Raw genomic sequence first — 5470 nt, 5'->3', positions numbered from 1 at the left:
CAAAGTCCTCACCTCCAAATACCATCACATTTCGGATTAGGTTTCAACAGATGAATTTTGGAGGCACACAAACATTCAGTCTACAGCACATGTTCCTTGCAACACTAGCCAAGAGGTGCAAGCAACCCAAATGTCCATGGATGGATGAATATATACACAAAATGTAGCATATACATACAATGGAACATCATTCAGGTTTAAAAGGGGAGGAAATCCTGTCTCATGTTACAACATGGATGAACACTGAGGACATTATCTTAAGTGAAACAATCCAGTCACAAAAAGACAAATACTGTATGGTTCCACTTATATGAGGTATCTAAAGGAGTCAAATTCATAGAAACAAAGTAGAATGGCGGCTAACAGGACCTGGGGGGAAGGGAGAGGGGAGAGTTGTTTTTTAATGGGTACAGAGATTCAGTTTTGCCAGATGAAAAAGTTATGGAGATCTATTCCACAACAATATAGATATACTTAACACTACTGAACTGTACACTTACAAATGATTAAGATGGTAAATTTTACGTATTTTTGACCACAAGAAAAAAAAATAAACACTGCAGATATTCAAAGGATTGATCACTCTCTGGATTCCCTATTGCTTTCTCCTGCCTCCCTCCCTGCCTGCTATTTTCTCCTCACTGCCTTTGCAGTGGCCCCTCAAATGCTAGCCTCACATTGCCCCACTGCCCTTGTAGGAAGTATGTCTCCTGTGTATTTCCTGTGAGATTGTGTGAGTAATTTCATTTGGATAGTCCATAGCTGATGAAGCCATTTCGGAATCCCTGTGTCCATAGGTAGCAACAACTGTTCTTCCTAGCAGGCTTGAAAGGGAAGAGGCGAGTCCCTGCACACGCATCTCCAGAGGAGATGACCAGAAACAGCCTTATGAAACTGGACGCGGCTGTGAAAGCCCCTGATGATCCCTCCCTCAACAAAGGTATGCCAGAACTCTGAGCTGTTTATTTTACATACGGCTGGAGACCACATTATTCATCTAACACGAGGTAAATAAACTTTCAGGAAAACCATTGTTTCCCCTTACGTTTTGGTTCAAGTAGTTCTGTTCTCCCGCAACTGGATCAGAAATGATAGGAAATCTTTTAAAGATGTCAGCAGATTTTGGTTGAAAAGATTTCCATTAAAATCCAGAGTTTAATTATTAGCAGAAATGAAATTAAAATATCTCATTGATTAAATGCAATTTTTTAAAAAGACTGCTGTTAAATTTTCCTTTTCTTTGTCTCCCAGCATACTCTATTTTGTACTGCAAAAAACTTTTCCTTTCTTTAAAAAAAAAAAAAAATTCCCCTTAATTTTTTTATTGAGGTCACACTGGTTTAAAACATTATATGAATTTCAGGTATACAGCATTCTATTTCAACTTTTGTATAGACTGCATTGTGTTCACTACCAAGTGTCTACTTGCCATCCCTCACCATACACACGTGCTACTTTACCCCTTTCGTCCACTCCCACCCCTTCCGCTCCGGTAACCACCATCTATTCTCCAGATCTATGTGTTGTCAGTTTATCTTCCACATGAGTGAAGTCATACAGTATTTGTCTTTCTCCATCTGAATTATTTCGCTTAGTTTAATACCCTCAAGGTCCGTCCATGTTGTCACAAATGGCAAGATTTCACCTTTTTTGGCTGAGTAGTATTCCATTGAATATATATATGTACACACACATATATATATACATATACCACATCTTAATTCATTCATTCATTAATGGCCACTTAGATGGCTTCCAAGTCTTGACTATTGTGAATAATGCTGCAGTGAACATAGAGGTGCATTCATCTTTTAGAATTAGTGTCTTCGTGTTCTTTGGATAAATACTCAGAAATGGAACAGCTGGATGATATGCATTTCTATTTTTAATTTTTTTGAGGACTCTCCATACTATTTTCCATAGCGGCTGCACCAATTTACATTCCCACCAGCAATTCTCCTTTATTTAACTGTGGACTGTTAAATCCCCGAGTTTCTCTTTCTCCTCTCTTTCTAACTTACTTTGACTATGTCACATCCCTTTGGACACATCATTAGGATGTTAAAAGAAGAGAAATAAGGAAAGGTGAAAATTAAAGAAAATAGTAAGAGAAAATGATCCATAAGCTCATCATAAATTATAATCCATATGAAATAATCGCCCCCAAAAGGAGAGCTTTACACATGATAGAATTATTCTGATATAAAGTAATGATAGTGTTTCGTCCATGACTGAATGGCCTAAAATAATTTACAGAAGTGTCAAGCATGCACTGACACACCAAGAAAGCACAGATTGGCCTGCCGGCTTAGACAGGAATTTTTAATACATTTTTAAGGTTGTGCCAAAGAGTTCCTGTGAGCAGTTTTAAGGAGTTTGTAGACCAGGTTACTCTCATTTTTTCTTTTACTGACGCTGGTATAAAAAAAGAATACATCAAAGAAAGGAATATAGAAATTACTTAAGCCATAAGCAAGAGAGCAAATCCTGTCATTAATTAAGGTAGATCCAGGCTGAAGCCGCTGAACTATGCTGCTTTTCTCAGACAGAAAAAAGGAAGCATGGCCTTCCTGCTTCTCAATTTTTCTATAAGCAGAAAAAAACAATTCTGTCTTATTTCTAGTTATTATAGTCCTATCAAATTTTCATTACTTTAGGGGCATGGACCAGAACTAGGCACTATCAAGCAATCATTGACAAGCCTTCAAATCTTACATTCTCTCATTTTAAACACACCCCTAATTTATGAATCATATTTTAGTTACAGAAGCTGATAATAGGTATAAAATAAATCAATAAAGTAGAGATGATGCCTTAATGAAGTTCTATAGGAAATAGTGTCCAAATCTGAAATATTCAAACTTTGCTTCTTTAGAAGAATAAATTCATTTTCAAAAAGCCCCATTAGGCATAAGTCAGAGAGACATACACATTTGTCAAAGCTCTTCAAACTGTTCACTTGTGCCCTGTCCATTTAGATATATATAAATTACATCTTAATTTAAAAAGAAAAAAAAAAAGCCCCCTTAACCATTAGGCCCGAATAGCTACAGCCATTTAACACAAGATAAAAATCCAAGAAATAGAAATGCTCAGGCTGCTTCCTATTGATTTGTGCACTTACTTTAATTCTTCTTTATGCTCTTACTTCAACCACTGTTTGATCATTGGATCTGTTCCTGGGGGAATGTGTGGAGAAGCAACTGAACCAACACTTTCTGTGTTTTTCACACACCTTGCCCCTCAACATTCATGATTTAGAGAATGCAAGGTAGATTTTGAAGGGTACATTCATATCAAGGGGATTACATGAAAGTATTAGCTTTTTTGTGGCTAAAAGGGCTTTTCTTTGTTCTCGTACCAGGGGAAAAGGTTTGCTTTGCAGGAGCTCCCCATGGCAAACCTCTTTGAGGAATGAATTCTGAAGTGCATTCAACCATGTCTGCAGGACCTTCTAGTTAAAGCATTTAAAAGGGATAGTGGGACATTGTCCTTCACCACCCTTTCTGCCTTTGATGGGTGATCTCAGCCAATCTGGGATTTTGATACACTTCCTGGGACATTTCCAAAAGTGTCTTCATAAAAGCAACTTTGTGAAAGATTCCATATTTACTAAGTTAAAAAAAAGTCCTTCATAAATGCTAAATGCAAAATGAGTTCAAACCCAAAAGTTTTCGGGAAAGGACTACTTAAATTTGATACAACTTTTTGATCCTATTTGCAAATGAAACTTACATAGCACTTTAACTACTGGTGAATTTACTAATTAAGTTTATCAACAACAGATTTTAAGTCATAAAGTGAAAAACCTTGTATCTGTAGTAGTATTGCTCAAGGCATGAGTAGAGAAAGTAAAAAGAAGGAAAAAAATCTGACATAAGATCCTTTCTTAATTTTCTGCTCTTCAGGCCATTCTTACAGGGTCGGTTAGTCTGTCAGACTGACATACTAGAACAAGAAGGCATTTTAGAGAGCATCTAATCCTTTTCCTCTATTTTACAAAAGAGGAAACTGAGACTCCATTTCTTGTGACATGATTAGTGTCATTCGTGAGGATCAAATAATAAATCTTTCACATGATTACCTTTACTTTTTCACTCAATTTAAGGTTCAGTTAAATGGGGCCGGTCTGGTGGCGCAGCAGTTAAGTTTGCATGTTCCGCTTCAGTGGCCTAGTGTTCGCAGGTTCGGATCCCAGGTGCAGACATACACACTGCTCATCAAGCCATGGTGTGGTGGGCATCCCACATATAAAGTAGAGGAAGATGGGCACAGATGTTAGCTCAGGGCCAGGCTTCCTCAGTGAGAAGAGGAGGCCTGGTGGCAGATGTTAGCTCAGAGTTAATCTTCCTCAAAAAAAAAAAACTTCAATTAAATGTTACTGACGTCTAAAACACTGCTTTTCAAAAAAAAAAAAAAAGTCTCTTTAGACTCTTTGTAATTAAATTAATCAAAAGCACAGTCTGTGTAACCAGAGGGGGCTGGCCTAGTGGTGTAGTAGTTAAGTTCTTGCACTCTGCTTCAGCAGCCCAGGGGTCACAGGTTCTGATCCCGGGTGCGGGCCTACACACCACTCATCAAATCATGCTGTGGCCCCGTCACATATACAAAGTAGAGGACGACTGGCGCACACGTTAGCTCAAGGACTATCCTCCTCAAGCAAAAAGAGGAAGATTGGCAATAGATGCTAGCTCAGGGCCAATCTTCCTCACACACACAGGGACAAAAAAAGCACAGTCTGTGCAACCAGAGAGTCTTGAATTCAAATCTTGGTTCCAAATCTGTGACGTTGAGTGAATTTCTGAGGTTCCATTTCAACACCTGTAAAATCATGAAAGACAATTTCTAACTCAAAGATTGCTGTGAGGGTGAAAATGAGATCCTATGAATAAGGTGCCTCACACAGGTAGGAGACCGTATATAGGGGATAGCCAACATTGTGTTTTAAATTCCAGGTGAGAAATGTGTACGATTACCCTAAAATTATTTGGCTTTGTTCTTGAACCCTATAACTAGAGTTCCTAAAATATAATTAAATAGCTTAAAATTGTAATTACCAAACCTATAAAAAGTAGTTCTTGAGCTCAGCTTGTGACAAGTGTTGTGATGGTACAGAAAGAACCTACCATTCTGCCCCTCTCCTGAAAAAGAAATTAATTCACATGAAATCAATAGTGACCCATAAAAGTCTCTATGTGATCAAGCTCTCAGTTGTGTTTAACAGTCTTAAAGTGCTATGCAAAAAGAGAAGAGAGAGATCTTGGTGAGGCTTAGAATAGACATCCAGGACTGGGTGCATGAAATATGAATGGAGGTGAAGATGGGAAAGTGAATGGAGAGGGAGAGAAAGTGGTCCCTCCGTTTATGAATGATGGGGAAAAGCACAGGTTCACAACTGAGCAAAATATTCATACTCCAAATGCACCTATATCATTCCTTATTCACATAACACTGTTACTTGGCTCAGCTA

Source organism: Equus przewalskii, chromosome 16, assembly GCF_037783145.1.
Source record: "Equus przewalskii isolate Varuska chromosome 16, EquPr2, whole genome shotgun sequence".
NCBI classification, from domain to species: Eukaryota; Metazoa; Chordata; class Mammalia; order Perissodactyla; family Equidae; genus Equus; species Equus przewalskii.
The sequence above is the reverse complement of the archived record's forward strand: the minus strand, read 5'-3'. Positions refer to the sequence as shown.